This window comes from Xyrauchen texanus, chromosome 36, assembly GCF_025860055.1.
Source record: "Xyrauchen texanus isolate HMW12.3.18 chromosome 36, RBS_HiC_50CHRs, whole genome shotgun sequence".
NCBI lineage: Eukaryota > Metazoa > Chordata > Actinopteri > Cypriniformes > Catostomidae > Xyrauchen > Xyrauchen texanus.
Window position 1 is genome coordinate 24,840,958 of NC_068311.1, and position 22,554 is coordinate 24,863,511.

General features: G+C 41.2%; 1 protein-coding gene across 1 annotated transcript in view; it reads left to right on the top strand.

The window, feature by feature from the left end:
* The window catches only part of LOC127629815 (uncharacterized), a 148,473-nt gene that overhangs the window by 63,840 nt on the left and 62,079 nt on the right, over window positions 1-22,554 (top strand). The window lies entirely within an intron of this gene.

A 22,554-nucleotide genomic window follows, 5' to 3' on the forward strand; every position in this document is an offset into this window, starting at 1 on the left:
GACACCTTCCACTCACAACAGGGCATGGATGTTATCCTTCTTAAGTTTCTCTTCCAAGCGTGTCGTCAGTTTTCTCAGTCGGTTCTCCTCCTCGGAAGGGTTCAAGTTACTGCAAGCAGACCTGCATACATAAGAAAAACAGAAACGAACACACATCCACACACACAGACAGAGGACACCCACTCCCAAAAGAGCTCCAAAAGCATATAACACATATTTAACAGCTCCCATGACCAAATCCTCTGACGCAGCCACAAACTCCTCCCAAGCTTCCTCCACATATTCCTCCACTGTTTCCGTCATGTCAGTAAATATTGCTCCTACCGAAAAAGCCAAAACCAATGCTACTGCTATAGCAGACGGAGGTTCGAATCAGTATACCATGGAGTGCCCTTAGATTTAAGCCATACAGAATTCAAATACTCATAACCTGCAAATGGATCATTAGTTTTTATCTGTTCCAGAAATGCAGTGATAAATTTCTGCCGAGCTGTTTGCGCCTTCAACCGAGGAAAATATTCAGTCTTCTGCTTCAACTCTGCAACACAAAGAGACAGCTCTGCTTCGTTAGCTTTCTTACTCTTATCAACTGGACGCCATGCAGGACCCATGGGGTGTGTCAACCTGTGTTTAGCACAGTCCTCTGATGGAGTCTTAGACTCTAGATCTCTGATTTCCTGTACTGAAGGAATTGGACTCAGAAATTGTCTAAATTGTTTTGCCCTGTCAAACCACTCATCTCCAATAGCTACATCGGACAACTGAGGCCACATCCTCACCTGAAATTATTTATAATTGTCCCACAACAGCTCCTCATACTTTAAAGGTACCAGACTAGTCTTTGCTCGAGTGTACATCATTTCAATATTCAGTTTAAACACTTGCAAATGCATCCATGCTGTCACATTATAAGCCATCGATGTAGGATTATAACATTTATCTTCAAGGTAATCATGCAAGTGATCCATGTTGAAAACAGTTTTGTTTGCAAGGTTCCTAGCAAACTCATACTGGTGCAACACATCAGAAAAACTAGCCCAAGTGTAACCTGACTTAACAAAAGAAGCATTACACACCTCCCAGGGTATCTCCATCATCTTCACACCGGTGAGCTTCTCAGAAATTTCTCTACATTTATCAACATCTCCAGGAGGAAACATCTTAACAAACCGCTGTTGAATTTCTTTACCTAAACAACGCTCAACATGTGCAGTCTCCTTCCAAGGGTCAAACTGTTAGGGGTATAACAGTTTTGACCCAGACCAGATATGGAGAACGAAGACCAGGAGTCGAGAATTTCAATTAAAGAATCAAAAATTTACTGAAGTATAGTCTGCAGTGAAATTGGTAGAGCCAGCGGCAAAGTCTCACGAGGAGATCGAAAGCCAACTCGTACCTTACACAAAATCTTACATCAATTATACCATTTGCAAGGACGCACATTCCATTATTTTACTCCTGATTGGCTAAAAGACCATACAGTCACAACATATAGACAGCTATGCAGCCTATCAACATTAATCAGCGCACTTGTTGTCCGAGCCCGAGATTTACATCTGAAGTGACCTCGCAGATGGTCGCGGGGCGTCTTCGAGTCGGCCTGGTGTGCATCCCTGGGTTCAAAAACTGGGTAGAAGGTCAAACGCACACACAAAACACTGATCGAACGACAGTTCTTCTCTGGGCACAAGAGAGCCAGAGCACACATTATCAGGCCATTTGAACCAAAACAGAGAGATAAAATATTCACTCCTCGGGCAGAGGAGAGGGTTGAAATAACATACATTTCTTCCCTAAAGAAATAATAAGAGAACATCACACTTCTACTATTCAGGTATTATTACATAGGACTTTAAACCATATAATTAGTCATGGAAAGGTAACAATCAAACACAGAATACATCTGGAACCTATAAGGCTGGAGAGCATCACAGATAAGCTTATCCCCAAAAGACCTTCAGCCTACGTGCAGGACAGAGAGAAAGACTCTGGAATGTTCCTAAAAGAGACTAGTTAACATTCAACACACATGATTCAAAGTGTATTTCAGTTATGCATAAGAAAATAGAATTGATTATGTGATCATGCATATAGTTAATTCATCACTTTATTAAAGAAGTTAAGCAACAGAATACAGATAGATATTGATATAAAAGGATATATATATATATATGTATTGATATATCTGAAGAGACGAGGGATTTTGACCCTCACCCTTCAGTCCCCTGTTTTAGACCAATGTGGGGTCCAATACCGCCACGTCTGGTCTACCAAGTGAGGTCACTACGGAAGGTGGAGTGGTAACGCATGCTTCCCTGACGGGTCACACTTGTCTCTTCGCCTCATTGCGGACATGCTGGATACTAAAATTCCCAGTCCCCACGTGAAGGCTCTCCCACCTTCCACTCACAACAGGGCATGGATGTTATCCTTCTTAAGTTTCTCTTCCAAGCGTGTCGTCAGTTTTCTCAGTCGGTTCTCCTCCTCGGAAGGGTTCAAGTTACTGTAAGCAGACCTGCATACATAAGAAAAACAGAAACGAACACACATCCACACACACAGACAGAGGACCCCCACTCCCAAAAGAGCTCCAAAAGCATATAACACATATTTAACAGCTCCCATGACCAAATCCTCTGACGCAGCCACAAACTCCTCCCAAGCTTCCTCCACATATTCCTCCACTGTTTCCGTCATGTCAGTAAATATTGCTCCTAGCCCAAGTGTAACCTGACTTAACAAAAGAAGCATTACACACCTCCCAGGGTATCTCCATCATCTTCACACCGGTGAGCTTCTCAGAAATTTCTCTACATTTATCAACATCTCCAGGAGGAAACATCTTAACAAACCACTGTTGAATTTCTTTACCTAAACAACGCTCAACATGTACAGTCTCCTTCCAAAGGTCATCGAATCTAGTGTACCTGGGCCAAGAGAGGGACAAAGCATTAATAGCAGGCAAACTATTTTTACTGCCATTCAGATCGAACTTGTCCTTGTCAGTTTTATCTATCCGTCCTAACCTATCACAGACTGCACCATAAGCCCTATTAGTGTCCCATCGGATCATGTGGCATTTAGTTGGGACTAACACTCCCCATCTCATCAAATCCTTATCATTTATTGCTGTTTGATACTCATCAGACCCCGGTTCTTTTCTAATCAAAATATTGCTGTATATATAGCTTTGGGCTACATCTTTAACGACTTTGTTGTAACCAAGTTCATTCTTAGCTTTGGGAAGATAGTATGACATGATGTGGCGAGGATCAGGAGCACTTGGGTATAACGGAAGTTTCACTGCTTTTCCATCTAAAATCATGTGGGAGTCATTCACATCTGCTACCTGACGCCTCCTTTGTTCTGCTCTACTCTCACCTTTTCTAGATTTTAACAAATATCGATTAACCATATCCATTCGTATAGAGCATGCACTCATGTTTTCACGAGCTATGTGGTCAGGGATCCAGCTCATTGAACTGAAATCTCCTTCAAACAGGTCAACGCCTCCACTCCTCATCCACCGACCTTTTTGCATAATGAGGGTAGTATCGGGATAATTTGGGGAGTGACCAAGCCAATAGGTCACTGTCTCATTTCCGTCCAGACGATTAAAAGATCATTTACCTTTTGGTACATGGTCGGAATTAAATTTAGACCCTCAGTTGAATTTAGACATGGGTATTGTACCCATGATGGACGGTTATCGATCTCCTCACAATCCCAATGAGTTGAAAACGCATGGAATCTCCCTGTCCAAATTGAAATTTGAATCCACATCAAAAATGATAAAGCGATCAGAATTAAAAATACCAACGAGAGCGGAAGTACCAATCGGATGAAAGCTCGTTTCACTTTCAGTCGTCTCTCACTACGCACTTCTTCTTGAAGAATTAGCAGCTTCAGTATGTCGTCGGATTCAGCCATCTGTAATGATAAAACATTTGTTCTAGAATTCTAGAATTTTAACATACACGACAAACATTTAATGATCCCGAGGTAGTAAGTTGTTACACCTTTCAAGTGGTTTCACCTGTGACCAATGTCTCCATACGGTTCCCAAACCACCCCCCTGTCCAGTAGAACAGAGGTGTTAGTGGTCAATACCACCTGATAAGGCCCATCAAATTTCGGACCTAAGGGGGAAACTATCTCCCGCTGTAACATTACATTGTCACCTATTTCAGGCAAAGCACGCATGTCTTTTTGCTCAACATTATCTCGATCTGCTTGTCGTGTGCTAACACTAACCCGTGTGTCTCGCAGACTGTCATCCAAAGCTTTCAGATAATTTTGTAAAGCATCTTTCAAAGGCCCGGATGGTCCCTCATGTTGCAAGGGGCATCCCAGGGCAGCCGCATGTAGCGACCTGTCATTACCTCAAAAGGGCTGAGCTGTGTAGTCTTGTTAGGGCTGGCTCTCATGCTTAACAAAATCGCTGGGACAGCCGCATGCCACCCTTTCCCCCACTCCAACAATCTCTTTCTCAATGAAGTTTTAAGCGTACGATTAGTGCGTTCAATAGATCCGCTAGATTGGGGTCTAAATGGAATGTGAAAGTTTTGCCTCACCCCCATCAATTTCATGACATTTTTCATCACCTTCCCAGTAAAATGTGTACCCTGATCTGAATCAATTTGTAAGGGCAAACCCCATCTTGGGAAAACTTCATTCAACATAATCTTGGCGGTTGCATCTGCGTGTGCAGTTTCTCAGTGGAAATGCCTCAACCCATCTGGAAAACAGATCAACAATCATTAGAATGTATGTAAAACCTCCACTAGGGGCAGTGGACCTATGAAATCAATTTGGAGGTGTGTCCACAGCCCTTGAGGTCGAGGGGCATGTCCTAAGGGAATTTTCAGCTTAGAAGAAGAATTAACCTTAAGGCATACTAGACATCTCTTACAAAAATCATTGCAAGAAGCCCTCAGTCGGGGCCACCACCAGGTTTTGGAAATCATTGCATGTAGTTTTTCAGGACCTGCATGTGCCAAACCATGATACAAAGACATTAGTTCAGTTCTAGCAGAAACAGGACAAACAAAACGCTCATTAAATTTCCACAGTCCTTCTGCATTTTTCTGAGCTCCTAATTTTGTCCATTGTTCTATCTCTTCAGGGTCATCCTCATCATAGAGTTTAAAAAGGTCTCTGGGGGTCTCACTCTCCTGAGGAGCAAGAGCCATAACACTCACGCAAGTCTCAGTCCATGTTGCAGCCTCTCTGGCAGCTGTGTCAGCAGCTCGGTTTCCTGTGGCCTCAGGAGAATTGTCCGTTGCATGTCCAGTGACTTTGATAACTGCTCCTGTTGCAGGAAGATCACAGGCATTCATAAGTTCTTTTACCTGCTGTTGATGAGAGATCGGCAGACCGGCAGTGGTTAGAAATCCTCTGCATCTCCACACAGGGCCGAAGTCATGAACAGCACCATATGCATAACGTCTGTCAGTGTAAACATTGACTCGCTTCCCTGGCCATACTGCAATGCTCGTGTCAATGCGACCAGCTCGGCCACTTGAGCCCCTCCTCCTGAAAGAGAACCACAGTCAACAGTTTCACCATGTTCATTTACAACAGCCCAGCCAGTGAAGCGTTTTCCTGTTCATGAAAGCTGGAACCATCCACGTAACAACTTCATGGCATCAGAAAGTGGTTCAGATTGAAGAGGGCTCTGGCTGTCCGTCTCGATCAGTCGGGCACAGTTGTGTGCAGTTCCTTCTTCTGGAAGTAAGGAGGCAGGGTTGATAGCAGTTTCAATGTCAATATTTATATCCACATTTTTACTCAAGAGAGTGGCCTCCCATTTAGCTCGTCTTTGATTAGAGATAGAGCCTAAACGAATGTTTGTTAACAATTTCAGAATCTTTTGAAATTTCAGTGTATTCAGAAACATACTGGCGGCAGTAATTCAAAAGACCCATTACTTGCCTTAGACCAGTAACCGTGTTTGGTTTTGGAAGTTCAATGATAGCTTTAACTCGTTCAGGAGTGATGCGTCTGCCGTGCACACCCACAATTTGCCCCAAATAAGTCACTTCAGGCAGTGATAGCTGTGCTTTCTTCAAGTTCACTTTGAATCCCCCGTTTTGGAGGGCATTCAAAACAGTCTGTACAACAGTCAAATGTTTGAACTTGGTTGGACTAGCAATTAAAATGTCATCCACATATTGTAGGACAACAGATCCGTCATATTCAATTTGTTTTCTTACCGGATCGATGAAGGATGCTAGTACCTGATGAAACAGTGTGGGTGAGTTGCAGAAACCTTGTGGCAAATGACTCCATGTCCATTGGCGACCCCTGCTGGTGAAAGCAAATCTGCCTTGGTCCTCCTTGGCTAGGGGACAAGTCCAAAAACCGTTAGAAATGTCTAAAGCAGTAAAAAGACAATGTTCAGATCCTATCCTATCTTGTAGGATAGTTGCGGGGTTGGCCACCAGAGGGTGCATTTTCTCAGACACTGAATTCAGAGAAGTATAATCAATGGTCAAACGCCAGCTCCCATCCGGCTTTTTGACAGACCACATGGGAGAGTTAGTGGGAGAGGAACAGGGAATCACAATCCCCCGTTTGCATAGTTCATCTACAACAGTGTCAGCTCCTTCTCGAGCCTCATTTTTCAAAGGATATTGTCTTCTGGCTTCATGCAAAGGACCTGGGATGCTCAGTGGCTGAATCTGTGCTAAACCACAATCATATTTATCTTTTGCCCATACATCAGAAAATTTGGAAATTATAAACTTCCACTCAGGGCGAGTTTCAGTTAGACTAGCAGGTTCAGCCACTGCACATCTCTGCTCATGGTGGGGGCCACTCTGAGATAAGTGAATTGTTTCATTGCAGCCAAGCAATAGCTTATCTTGAGAAAGCAAAACATCAGCTTCGAGTTCTTTCAGAATGTCAACACCGATTAGAGTCCCTACAGTATTTTTCCCTACCCAAAATTCAGTCCAATAGACTTTTTCAGAGTTAGAAATGGTTAGAGGGATAGGAACAGATTTATGATATACATTTGTGCCATTTAGACCTTCTATATACAAAGTTTCTGCATAATTACATGAACCGGAGGCCGCTGACCCCTATTCGTCCCCTATCAGCTGCCTCAGCGTTTTGAGTTCAGCTGTAGTCAGAGAGTTAAGCTTCGGAGCATCACTGTTGACAGAAACATCATTTTTAGGACCTTCCTTTTTCTCATTTCTGTGATTTTTTTGTTTACCACTACGACAATGTCTAGCAATGTGGCCCTCTCTGTTACAATTTCTGCATCTGGCAACAGGCTTGGTACAATCTCTAGAGGTATGACCGCTCTCGTCACAATTATAGCAGGTTATGTTATTGCGGGGACTCATTTCCACTTCAACTGACACAGCAGATACTTTACCCACATTAACATCATCATCACGTGTTTGCAAACGGCTCCAGCTTACAGAGCACCAACGAAGCAAATCCTCCCAATATCTGATGTCAATGGCACTGTTCAACAACATGTCTCGGTATTGTCTATTCAATCCGCCTGTAGCGGATTCTATCACTATGGCAGAATCAAGATCTTCTGCGTTGTTGTTTGCAGCACAGTACGTTTCATAGGCTATGCGAAAGCGCTCAATGTATTCTAAGGGGTTTTCAGCCAGCCTCTGTTTAATCTGTGTCACACTGGTCCAGGAAAAGACCCCGACCCAAAATATCTTTCACGCAGTAACTTGTAATCTGAGTAAGCTTCACAAAACTCAGGCCAATCTGTGGGGACTCTGGGGTGGAAAGGAGCAATCTGAACCGCCCTTAATTTGCTGGTGGGAACCAAACCCTCAACCAAAGACTGTATATCTGCCATCCCCAGATTCTGTTGCCTAGCAACGGCCTCTAGCCTGTCCCATAGAATTTTGTTTGGGTTATACAACTTAAAAGGTTCCAACCCTGCAAGCAAACTGTTTTTCTCAGCCGCTGTGAGTCTGACCCATTGACCATCCTCCCAGCCAGCACCCATCTCAGTATTCAATCCTCCCCAAGCCTGATGTCGGATTGGGGCGTGAATGCCGTCTCAATGGGTTTAGACATTTCTCTGGGGACAAGTTAAGATTTCCGACCCCCGGTTTTTGCTTAATCTGCTTTGCTTGCACGGCAGGAATCTCCGAAATGTCATAAGGTGGGGGGGCGCGAAACAGCCACATTCAACAATCCGCGCGCCTCAGCATATGGCCCATCATTCTGATTATCAGTCTGATCAGCAGCGCTGAAAGCAGCAGCTGCCTGAGCAGTCTGAGAGGAGAAGGTGGGGGCCAAGGGAGCACGGGGAACTGTCTCATTTTTCACAGCATTTTCTGCCTTCTCACAAACAGCCTCGAAACCCTTACTCAAACTACACAGATCACAGCCGACTTCCTGCCCAATAATTTTTGCCACTCTATCACGCTGGGCAATCAAACTAGACCATCCGTCCATCATATTTGGAATTGCCTTTTCATGGCTTAAAGGTATACCTCCCAGTTTACAAATCCATGAATAGGCAAACACGGATAGATATTTGGCCCTATCAGCGTCTTTTTTGTTCTGCAGCCAGTCAATCTGCTGCATGACGTTCCAATCAGAATCAAACCCCTGACTGACCATTTTCTTAATGAGCTGTGCACATTTCTTTGATTTGAGCTCGTCAGAGCAGAGCTGTTTACAGCGTGTGCCCTCCTCGTTTTGGTCAGAATTACTCAGAAAATTCCCTTCATCTTACACATTTTTCTTGGTCACAGTTGAAAATCACTACCGAAAAGATTTTAGCAGCAAATATTTTATGCGGATAAATTAACTATAGAAGAAACAATACTGGATTTCTACACAGTACACCACAAAGTATTCTTCACAAACATCCTGGTCACATATACTGATCCATACCAATTTGGGTCATAATTTATTTATTTACTTGGGACCGCTCCTGATGCATCCCTGGCAAAACAATCCCTATTGTATTTTATTTTATTTTATAACTAATATCTGAATCCCTAACTGCCTGATTCACTAAGCTCGGGGTACTCCTATCTGAGGTGGAAGAGATTGATCAGGTTTACGGTGCCACTGGACCTCCCGTCCAGGGACGCACTCTGCCGGGGTGGTGCTACACCAATGCCCATCTGGGCCCCCCACAGAGCACGCTTCACTTGCGCTGTTTGCTGTTTTAACCCTTAACAGCTCTCTCAGCGACTTCTTATACTTTCAATAGTATAATTAAATTACTCTTCGCTCGCCTCGTCGGAGTGAAGCTCTCCCGCTCTCCTTCAAAATCTCTTCCAGTCAGACAGCCCTAACAATTAATAAAAGCTTCCTACCTTGTTTGCTGATTTGCCAGAGATGTCACCACGGAGTGATTGCCCACCGAATCCTCCACCAAACTGTGGAAAGAAGACCAGGAGTCGAGAAGTTCAATTAAAGAATCAAAAATTTACTGAAGTATAGTCTGCAGTGAAATTGGTAGAGCCAGCGGCAAAGTCTGACGAGGAGATCGAAAGCCAACTCGTACCTTACACAAAATCTTACATCAATTATACCATTTGCAAGGACGCACATTCCATTATTTTACTCCTGATTGGCTAAAAGACCATACAGTCACAACATATAGACAGCTATGCGGCCTATCAACATTAATCAGCACACTTGTCGTCCGAGCCTGAGCTTTACATCTGAAGTGACCTCGCAGATGGTCGCGGGGCGTCTTCGAGTCAGCCTGGTGTGCATCCCTGGGTTCAAAAACTGGGTAGAAGGTCAAACGCACACACAAAACACTGATGAACGACAGTTCTTCTCTGGGCACAAGAGAGCCAAAGCACACATTATCAGGCCATTTGAACCAAAACAGAGAGATAAAATATTCACTCCTCGGGCAGAGGTGAGGGTTGAAATAACATACATTTCTTCCCTAAAGAAATAATAAGAGAAAATCACACTTCTACTATTCTAATATACTATTGATAGGTAACAATCAAACACAGAATACATCTGGAACCTATAAGGCTGGAGAGCATCACAGATAAGCTTATCCCCAAAAGACCTTCAGCCTACGTGCAGGACAGAGAGAAAGACTCTGGAATGTTCCTAAAAGAGACTAGTTAACATTCAACACACATATGATTCAAAGTATATTTCAGTTATGCATAAGAAAATAGAATTGATTATGTGATCATGCATATAGTTAATTCATCACTTTATTAAAGATGTTAAGCAACAGAATACAGATAGATATTGATATAAAAGGATATATATATATATATATATATATATATATATATATATATATATATATGTATATGTATTGATATATCTGAAGAGACAAGGGATTTTGACCCTCACCCTTCCATAGCAATAGCCTAGTAATGATGATAGGCCTACTACTACTCATAATAATAATAATAATAATGCCTGCCAGCTCACATTAGAAGTCTGGCGCTACTGCCAATTATAATAATAATAATAATAATAATAACAACAATAAAGCGCGGGCGGGGCGTGGGGCACTGGGGCCCCAACTGCAATGAACCAGCTTTGGGGGGGCCCAGCTTGCAAAAGGTTGAGAACCCCTGCCTTAAACAGTTCTCTTATGTAAGGGAAACCGTTAAGTGTTTCACGGCAGCGATCCAGGTTTGCCATTATAAAAATCTATTGTTGCCATAGAGACGCTACTATACACATTAACCTAGGAGCTTTAAAACAACGAATATCCTACAATAGATAAAGAAATGGATAAGGAAAACAAAGAAAGAAAGCCAAATTGGACAGAGGATGAGAAGTGTATTCTTCTTGATGAATATGGGAAAAGAAAAGCAATTGTAAGAAGCAAATTTAATCCCGTTATAACTGCTGGCAAAAAAAATAAACAGTGGGGAGGAAATAACCGAGAAAATTAACGCACGGAACTTAGGAGTAAAGAGGAATGTTTCAGAGGTAATTAAAAAATATGAAAACGTCTCTGTGGGGGCAAAAAAAGAAATAAGCCTTCATAAGAGGGAGTCCAACAAAACTGGTAAGAAAAAAAACGCTCTTAGTTTTTTCCCTATTTTCTTCGCACGCACCGAGTGCATTTTGTTACCATATCACAGAGAGCTAACAATAACAAAACTGCAGGTGGAGGACCACCGCCAACAGAATTGTCAGACACTACTAAACTGGTCCAAGACATCCTTGGGGCGGACTCACCTGTCCTGGCTGGCATCCGTGGCGGCTTAGAGAGTGAAGCGACTCAACCAGAGGAATATAACACGGAGTGAGAGAACATTATTGTCTTAAATCAAATAAAATGTATCACTATGAGGATAAACGATATGAAGATCACAACAGGCGTAATAAAATATTTTTTTATTTGTATATAAATATCAATTTTGATTGGTATTTCTTTGTTTCACATGTTAGACCTTTCCAGCAATTAAAGCAGCTTCAACACCGCCAGCAGTACGCCAAACCAGGCAGCAAAGTGAGTTATTGCTTATTTGTTAACAATTATTTTAGTTTTGTTAATTTGACTTAAAACAGCCCCAATATTATTTATTATATTATAATTCATAATTCCTCCAAAACACTTGTGAATTGCAGAAAGACGCAAATACCCTCTCCAGCCTCTACAAGAGAAGAAGTGTTGGAACTGCAGAGAGACGTCCTACAGCTACAAAAGACAAAACTGCAATTAGAGATCGAAAAACTTAAAAAGGAGAAGGAAAATCAAGACCTTTACAACATCATTCTTATTAACAAACTTTTGCAGCTACAAAGTGAAGGGAAAATAACAATCACATCAATTGACGAATAAATACATTTTATGACAGATCTGAAAAGTTTTGTATTTATTTATGTAATTACAAGGACAGATATATTAACAAAATACCAATAATAATAGCAAAATACAATATAGCTAATACATTCATATATAATATTAATATTAAATAGCACTAGCCTATAAATTACATTACTTTAAATTCCACAACTGCTAGCCTACTATACATATTGTATCATTTACATTAATAATAATTATTGTAATAGGCTAATAATACATTTTAATATTAATATTACTACTGCTGCTAATATATATATATTTTTTTTTATATTAGCCTACTACTACAACTATTGGTCATACTAGGCCTACTAATTAAAGAATGCATTTACGATGGCATCTCTGACAACAAATCCAGCCTGTTGGAAATCTTGTTGCAGAAGATTTGCTTCATGAGCCTCTTCTGCTTCATGACCCTCTTCTTCGAGATCATCTTCCTCTTCGAAGGCAGAATACATTTTGGACATGTTAAAAAGAACAACGCAGGCGACAATAATTTTGCAAGCCCTTGGAGGCTCAACGCGCAATTCGTTGTGGAGACAGTGAAATCTCCATTTAAGCTGTCCGATCGTCCTCTCAACTATCGACCTTGTGTGTGTCAACGCATTGTTGTATCTTTCCTACAGGAGCAAAGAATAACCATAATTATCAACAAGTCACAATACATTTGTATACATTTTAATACACAAAAAAAGATCAATAAGTTAGACAACATATATGTTTTTACGTTAAAATATTTTTCAACTTCAACTTTTTTAAAGTTAGTAAAGATTATTTTTTTTTCAAGTCAGTTTAATATCAAGTTGAAATCATTTGTACATCTAAGTTGTCTGTAACATTATTAAATACATGCCTGTGTAGCGTTAAGGCAATTCATGAAGGGCGTCATGAGCCATGGTCGGCAGGGGTAACCACTGTCCCCTAGCAGAAGACCACCGTGCATTCCAGCTTCAAAATCTCTCCCGATCTTGCTCTCTGCCAAAATCCTAGAGTCATGTGTACTCCCTGGCCACGATGCAACGACATTTCTTATTCTGCACAGATGGTCACACACTAACTGCACATTAACAGAATGGTAATTTTTCCTGTTCACATACTGATCTTCGTGCGTGCGGGGCACCTGAATTCTGACATGTGTGCCGTCAATTACACCACTTATTCGAGGAAACCCCGCTTTCCAAAAAAAAAGAGGTTTGAAAGACATCCAGTTCAACACGAGATGGAAATGTCACAGTTTGGCTTAAATGACGGCAAAGGGCCCCTGCAACCCGGTGAATAACTCTACTGACGGACGACTTATGAACGTGGAAAACATCTCCCACTACAGACTGGAAACTCCCAGTTGCAAAGAACCGAAGTGCTATAAGCAACTGAAGCACAGAGGGTAGTGAGTGGTTGCGCTGGGTAACATGGTCAAGGTTGCCTTCCAGTTTGTCAGCAATTTCATAAATTCCGTGGCGATCAAATCGATATTCTCCAAGCAGTTTTTCATCGCTAAGATGGTCCAAAGGGTTCTCCCTATCCCTAAAAATTCTTCTTGGCACATCAGCTGGTTCCATAAATTCAGCCATGTCGTCTTATTTTTGTCTGCGTTACTCTTAAGGTAAAGTTTTCCTAACCTTTTTAAACTGTACTTAGGAAAATGAGAGTGAAGGGGCTTTATGCAACACTTAACGGTTTTTAAGGGATTACTTAAGTAAAAGATAGACACCTAAGGGTAATTCTAAGGGTGTATGATGTTTCAGTAAAAAAAAACTTAAGTAACACTTAAGGTTTTTTTTCTGCAACACCCTTAGGTTTAAGGGAAACATAAGGGCGAACTTAAGGGAAAATTACACTTAAAGTGCTTTATGCAACCGGGCACAGAACACTCACAGAAAGTCAAAAGTCGAACTGGAAAGACTCCTTGAATAAGCTACTGTATGCTTACAATTGTACCCGCTCAGAAGTCACAGGGTTCTCTCCTTTTTACCTGTTATATGGGAGGTCTCCAAGACTCCCTGTTGACATGCTGTTTGGGCTGAATTCAGAAATGTCCTCCTGTAACCAGAAAGAGTATGTAGAAAAATGGAAATATGGAATGGAAGAGGCATATACAATTGCCAGAGAGTGTGCTAAAAAATCTGCAGACAGGAGCAAAAATTATTTTGACAACAAGGTGAGGAGCACCACACTGCAGCCAGGTGATCGTGTCCTTGTAAAGAACTTAACACCAAGAGGAGGCCTGGGTAAACTTCGCAATTTCTGGGAAGATAGCATCCATACAGTTGTGCGACAGATGGGAGGTGAGCTTCCAATTTATGAAGTTAAGCCAGAAAGGGAAAGGGACGATCCAGAGTCCTCCATCGCAATTTATTAATGCCTTGTGACCACCTACCTCTCGAAACTGCTCCGCATCCAAAACTCAGACAGTCTCAGAAAAATCTTCAAAGTAGTGATATAGAGTCTGATGAGGGGAGTGAAGATGAATTGGACTTTCATTATGTGTCTCCACAAGTACTTCAATCAAACAATGTTGTTGAACCTGAAAACCTTGAGCCACTACTTACCTCAGAGTCCGATGAGCATCCAAATGAGGTCCTGTAACAGGTTCCTGAGCCCATGTCTTCTGTGGAGAATGACCAAGAGGAACAAGAGCCACCTGCTGGGATCGACAGTGCAGAAGAAGAGTTTAACTCACCTGCTGATGAACAAGTTCCTGCTCCCATGTCGCCTGCTGAAAGGGACCAAGAGAGTGAAAGAGAGCAAATTTACCACCTGCCTACAAGGGAAAGATACCCACCAAGAGTACTAACCTATGATGAACTTGGTACACCATCTTATGATGTCAAGCAACTAAATGGGATTTTGCAAACACCACAACCAAACTTACTTTACATGCCTGCACAGTGTCTGTCGACATGGTTGCCACATGTTCAGCAATATTGCTACCAGTTGCCTTTGATGTATAGAATCCACTAAATAAGGACCATGAACAGTTAAGGACCATGAAATATGAGATTGTGAACTTGAAACCAGAAGACTCTTTGCATAATAGACTGTTACAGTCTGGCACTTTGAGAAAACTATGGACTGTTTTGTTTGAGGAATAGTGCCTTTTGAGTTTTGAACTTTGAAATATTGAGAAAACAATGGACTTTTTGCCTTATGGACTGTAGGCTTGAGAGGCTGTTGAACTTTTGAAATCAAAAAGGAATATGGACTGTTGTTTCATGCCTCTTTCATTTTTTTGCACTTTGATACACTTATGGACTGTTCTTTCTGATAAACATTTGATTTTCTCCATAAAGTGAACTATTAAGTTCGGGACGAGCCATGGACTGTGAAAAGATTGAATAGAAAATTCTTGCACTACAAATATTGTTTTATGCGACTTACAAAGGGAATTGAGAGACTCTTTAAAAGAGAATGTCAAGACGACATTTATTTTGTAGGGGAGTGTGTGACAGAGTGAAAAGGAACATGTGTATTTTAAAAATGCATAAGTCTGTGTACACTAATATATATATTCGCTATTTTGAATATGTAGAAAAGTCTATAAAATATAAATATGTAGTTTAGAGTTATTCTGAGTATATCTGTGATCAGTTAATTGGCACGATAAGTTGGACGATCGATTGTTCTGGTCTGCGTGAACACTAGGGGGAGAGTTCGCGGGATTTCTCCATTCTACATAAAGCTTGCAGTGGAGAAACAGCGAGTGCGAGTTTTCTGTAATTGTAATCTTCTTCCCCTTGTCAGGTATGAAGTATAATTAGTCAAAATACATTGATATGATGTTGTAATATGTTTAAGAGTATGCAGACGCGAATATTATATTGATTGTGTGTTTGAAATGTTGAAATGGTTAGCTCAGAAATGCGCAAGCTCAGGACTCCATTTTAAGCACGTTGGTCATGGCGTTAGGCCTATGGCACAAAGCTCGAGTATGTTCGATATTTGTGTATTTAAGGTGTAATTCTGTTTATTTAGTGCTGATTTGTTGACTTGCTGTACAAGGTGAATGTATAGAGTATGAAAAGTGAATTGAGAATTTCAGATGCATTTTCAGCTAAAATAATTAGCTGAAATAGTACATTTACGTGCTTATGACTGATTTGCCGTATAGTTGATATGCATTTATGATTAAAAAGAGAAAGATTTAAAAGAGTTGATTCTCAGGTAATTGTAAAATGCTTTAAATGCTTTATTGTATTTTTTTTTTGTATACTTTATATAGTGTTATGGTTTTCAAATAGCCTATTATAAAGAAGTGTACTCATGTAATTAAATGTGTACGTTACGATTTGTTGAATGTATGTTAAGAAATATGTCAATGAGGTTAATTTGAAAAATAACTGTTTAATGTCAATTATTACAAAAAGATTCTACATAAAGCTTGCAGTGGAGAAACAGCGACTGCGAGTTTTCTGTAATTGTAATCTTCTTCCCCTTTTCAGGGGTACAACACTTAACTGTGGATATAAATGTAACAAACACCTTAATTTGGACTCATGTCTGTTGCCAACTCATGGATAGCAATAACTTAAAAGTGCACTCCATAATTTGTGATGTATGTCATATTGGACTTTTTAATGCAGTCGTTTTCAGGTACCAATGCCATTGTAGAAATTCACTTCACAGTCAGCCATGATTAATTTAATCCTTGATTTAAATTTAAAATTTTTAAAATGTTAAAAAGTCCAATAACAGGCCGTTACTGAGATTAAGCAAGTAGTATTTAGTTTGACCTACAATCCCAACATGGTACATAATGTACATCTGTCATAATTTACTCATTGTGAATTATGGTAGAATTTTCATTTTGGGGTGAACTATCCCTTTAAAAGATTTCATATGTGCTGACCAGATGGTGTGTATTTGGATTTTATTATTTTACAGTGCACACATAAAGTTGAAGTTCTCAAGTGTGGAAATAGATAAAATGTATACTTACAGAAGAAAGGTTGGGTTAAGTACATAATGGAGCTATTTGTGTTTTGATTTCTGTTTGGAAAAAACTGTCACCCCTTGGTAGGTGGTGAAGTCTGTGGATCAGTCAGATTAATGACCTTGTAGCTTCAAAGTGGCCAGCAGAATGGTAAAATGGCGTTTCTTCACTGTATTCATCAATCACTCCCCATCTCAGATAAGCCCATTCATGCACCAAGACCCTTTCTGAATACAAACAAAGAAACATTACTAAAAACAAAACACTTAAAATATTTCCCCAGCCTAATGTTAACCCATGATAAATGGTTATACTGAAGTAAGACTAATGAGATTCACGTCTTGACCCATAAGGCTGAATGAGATAACAAAATCACTTTATGCTCTATACCTTTTCAAAAGATTCAGTTCTTGATTTATTATAATCCTTACTATTCCATTGAGGTGGAACTAATATTATTATGTTTTTGAAATAGACCTTTTGATCCAAAGCTTGAAAAAGATATTCTGAACCCTCGGTAACCATGTCCTGTCAGAACAAAGGAGAAGAAACTGTGAATGCGTACATATAGCCAAGTATTAGCCTATAAAGTAATCATGCTTTAATGCTATCATTATTAGTTATTCTTCTGAAAGATCAGAAAAATTTAAAGAGCACGAAATAGAGCTCTTTTAACTTAAAAGCCTTTAAAAGCATTGTGGCGTTAATAAATGTTTGGTATATATATATATTCATCTTTATTTTGTCAATGATTGTCTTGTCCTCTGGTACTGCTGAACTGATTGCAATGACAATATCAACGTATCCATTCCCATCTAGTTTGATTCCAGTGGAGGTGGACGACAGCAACATCCATACTGAGAGAAACACAGCTCTTGAGTCCATAGCTGCAGAGTAATGAACAGCAACTCAAGAACCCAGTTTTAAACAATGTCAAGTCACAAATTAACTTGAAGCACCTGATCATAGATGTGACTTTTGCTGTCATGGACTGGAAATGCAATTATGGTGCTATTTCAATAAATCTAATTGGCCCACAGGAAAATGTTGATTCTAGTGAAACACATAACCAACATTGGAGGCAAGTGCTGCTTAATCTATGATTCAGTAATCCTAAACTGTATTTTAATGTGGTAATCTTTTTGTTTCAAGGAAGTTGCTATTGACACAATTGGACCACTTTCAAAGACCTCAAATAACTCCAACCTAGTCTCATAGAATGAACGTTACTATAACACAATTTTTTCAAACTAAATTTTATGTGCCGCTTTTTGTTTTGACGTGGCTTCTGGTGAAATTAACACTAGAGGTGCTACAACAACATTGCCTTTTATTCACTTTCATAAAATCACGGGTACTATGTGTCACGATCCCCTGTTGTCTGCTCTGCGTTTCTCCCGTTACCTGTTCTGACCTACACTTCCCATAATCCTCTGCCCTCATCACTGCCAGTGTCATTGTTCTCACCTGTGTGTAATTTAGTCATCATCCCTCTGTATTTAAACCCTGTTGTTTGTTCATTCATTGTCGGTAGTCAAATCCAAATAATGTTATGGTTGTCCTCTATGTTTATCCTGCTAGTGTTCACCTGGATTTTTCTCATGTTTATACTTTGTTTTCCCTTCGTGGATGTTTTGTTTGTTCCCTGTATTGTTTAGTTATTTTTTGTTATCCTGTTCACCGTTTGTTCCTTTATTAAAACTGCATTTAGATCCTCACTCCTCGTCTGTCCTCATCTGAATCATAACAGAACGACCGACCGTCAAAATGGATCTAACAGCTTTCTTCACGGAACTGAGGCGGATTTGTCAATCCGCGAGTTCTCATACGTCTTCTCCACTGTTGCCATCCACACCGGTTTCGATGAGGTCTCCCTGAAAACCATCTACCGACTCGGACTACCGACACGCCGGCAGAGGGAATTGCCGGAACCCGGAGATCACACCTGGAAGGAGTATGTGAGGCTCGTTGTGGAAAAATTCGCTGCCGAGGAACCACCTCTCTCGATCCCGGGTTCAGCTTCTGAGCCAACGGCCATGCCTGCCGCGGCCAACGAGCCAACGGCCACGCCTGCCACGGCCAACGAGCCAACGGCAACGCCTGCCACGGCCAACGAGCCCACACCCACGCCTGCCACGGACGACGCGCTGGAGGTCTCGTCTGTCCCAGAGCCAGCGCTGCCAGCCTCGTCCGTCCCAGAGCCAGTGTGCACGGCCTCGTCCGTCCCAGAACCAGCGTGCACGGTCTTGTCCGCCCGGAGGAGGAGGAGGAGAAGAGGAAAGGCCTCTGCTGTCCAGTCTCCACCTTCCATGGCTCCGTCCACAGAACCTCCCATGGCTCTGCCTTCCACGTTCAGCGAACCAGAGCTCACGCAGGCCACGGTCAACGAATCAGCGCCTGTAGCCTCGACCATCAGTGAGCCAGTGCCTGTAGCCTCGACCGTCAGTGAGCCAGTGCCTGTAGCCTCGACCGTCAGTGAGCCAGTGCCTGTAGTCTCGACCGTCAGTGAGCCAGTGCCTGTAGCCTCGACCGTCCCAGTGAGCCAGCGCCTGTAGCCTCGACCGTCCCAGAGCCAGCGCCTGTAGCCTCGACAGTCCCCTTGACCACGCCTCCTGCTGGCCGAAGGAGAAAGAGAACAGTGCACCTTCTCCCCAGACTCCGCTAGTACTCGCAACCGCTCCACCTCTCGAGCCTCCCAGGGCTCCGCCTCTCGAGCCTCCCTGGCTCCGCCTTCCAGGGCTCCGCCTCTCGAGCCTCCCAGGGCTCCGCCTCTCGAGACTCCCAGGGCTCTGCCTCCCGAGTCTCCAGGGCTCCGCCTCCCGAGCCTCCCAGGGCTCCGCCTCCCGAGCCTCCCAGGGCTCCACCTCTTGAGCCTTCCAGGGCTCCGCCCCTCGAGCCTTCTACGGCGCCGCCTACCATGGCTCTGCCTCCAGAGCCTCCCACGGCTCCGCCTCCTGAGCCTTCTACGGCCCCCAGAGTTCTCCATGACTCCGCCTACCACGGCACTGTCTCCGGAACCTTCTACGGCTCTGCCTCCTGGGTCTTCCATGGCTCCGCCCTCCATGTCCTGTGGCCACCTCCCAGGAATCCTGACCCAGTCCCTGTCCTGTGGCCACCTCCCAGGCCTCCTGACCCAGTCCCCGACTTGTGGCCCCCTTGGACTACCTGTCTGCCCCTTGTGCCCCCCGTGGACTGCCTGTTTGCCCTTTGTGCCTCCCTTGGACTGCCTGTTTGCCCTTTGTGCCCCTTGGACTGTCTCTTTGCCCCTTGTGCCCCCCTTGGACTGTCTGTTTGCTCCTTGTGCTCTCCTTGGTCTGCCAATTTTAATTTACACATTTATTATGAGGTAGCTCACCTCATAGAGTGTTGGACTTTGGAATCGGACACCAAGCCTGGAGCACAGCCGAGGATGCTCGAAACAAAAGTGAAAGTGAAGCGAAAGTGTCATAGAAGCGACACAAAATGATGTGGTTTCTTCAGTTAATGTGCTTTTCATGTTGCATTTGCTTTTGAAACACTATCGGTTAGGGTTAGGGTAAGGATGTCTGTTTTGCTTACATCTCATTGATCTTTTAGGACACTATTGGAAAGGGCTGACTGCACACCACTGTGTTTAGTACTTGTATGCTATTACTGTAATTTCTGTGCACAACACAATTATGTACATAACAATACAACAATAAAATGCGGGGAAAGTCCAAGGCAGAAGAACACTTTTGATATATAATAAAAAATCATTTATTATTATACATATGGCAACTCATCACGGTAACTTTAAAATCTTAATTGAGAAATTTAACAAATATTTTGGATTGATATATGATATTTAGGAATATAAGGGAAAAATAGAAAAACAGGAGTCAGAGACTGAAAGAGCTGAGATTTTAGATATAAAAGTATAAATGGAGAACCCTTGCAAAAAAAAAAAAACTGCTGCAAAAAATGTATGCAGGTGTTCAGGATTTTTCGTTTAGGACTCCTGAATGATTTTTTGTAGGGGAAGATTTTGTGAAGACTCAATGGAAGAAAATTCTAGAGTTTGAATTGAGTTCTGGAGTTTTATAACTGAACGTAATTAACAATGAATAGGATGTGAAGAGATCCAGCAGCAGACATTATGTCACAATGAAATAAGTATTATAAAAGTCATAACATAAATTTATGAAGACATTGACTAGACTTTGACTGTATGCATCAATCACTATGTAAAAGAGTGAACATCAAACTCGTCTATTCTTCTCCCTCAGTTTCATTCATATAATACTGCCATATTAAATGAGCAACAATAACATTACAAACCTCCAGACACCTAAACTCTTCCTAGCACAGACAGTTTTGTTGTTTTTGTTTAAAAATAAGTGAAATTTGAAATGCGTTTTTTTTTCTACTATTGATTTCACTGGAATGGATCTTAAAATTTTATGAAACTCTGACATGTGAGACATGTATTATCATTTCCCGGCTCTTTCTTTTGATTTGAACTTTACTGTTTCCTTTGAATAAATTGTTATAAATGCTAAGCATTATAAATATGACCAATAAACCGTTTGATTTTTGCCCTTAATACACTTGATATAATTATGTTGTTGCCCTATAATTGAATAATTTACATCTAAACCAAAACTGTCGGTCTCTAAATATTATTTTAATAACAATGAATGAGTAATGAGATAATTGTTCCCTGTACAACACTAAGGTCTATTTCAAATGACTCTTACTGTAATAAATGCAAACGATAAGCTATATATAAAGTAAGCAAATATTTTTAAAGCTGTCACAGATAGTAAATGTCTTCTTCCCAGAGGAAGTTCAGAGAAAATAGTATTTTGTTTAACTTTAATAGGTTTTCAATGCCATGCAACAGGGTTTTTGTGTGTAAATGATAATTATTTTACTTTATTTTATTTTAAACTCATAAATGTCTCTTGAGATAAACAGCTAGGTCCAATATAAATTAAATTCATATACAGTATGTGATCATACAAAATTATATACAAAAATAAAGGGAATAGTTATTAAGGTGAGGATCACATCTGTTGCTGCTACTATAGACCAGTACTTTTGCTACGTCACAGATGGAAGTGGTGGCAAAAAGACCGGTGACAACAGTAAACCAAACCTGTCATTAGCTGACCCAACAGTCCTCAAAAAGTTAGCTGTTACCTTTCAGTTGTCTGGTTAAGCTAAATGAAACCTTGTGCTACACTGTCAAAACTGCCATGGCCAAAACTGAGGGCTTCACTTGTATCAGATTCCGTCAACAGAGCTGACTGGACTGAGGAGATCGCATTCTAAACAGCAGTGACGAGGTAAACAGGAAAACATTGTTGCATTGCAGTTAGTAACACTAATTGTTGAAACTATGGTGGTTTTGCAGAAATATTGTGTATTTGGGGAACATAAGTAACTTTAATGGCAGTTGTTTTTTATAGTCTCTACATGGATATTGTTTTTCATAATTTTCGATATCATAGTTTGTTTTTTAGAAACCATAATTACATCTGGTAACGAGGATCATGAATATACCTGTGATCACCATGTTCTCACTTGAACCACAATAAAACTCTGGATGCAAGAACTTTGGTAAATGTTCATAAAAGCAAGTACAAATGAGAAATTAACAAGAGCTTTGAAGCCTGGACCCCTGTGAATTAAAAATGAAGCTATGAGTTTCCCCCCTCTGTAAATATGTTCAGTTCTAATGAACTTTAATGAAAAAAGTTGTCAATAATTAAGATCCTGATGAAAGAGAAATATCAATAAAGAAGTCCTACTGTCATAGCCTTTCATAGATTACTGTTTACAGATTTTATTA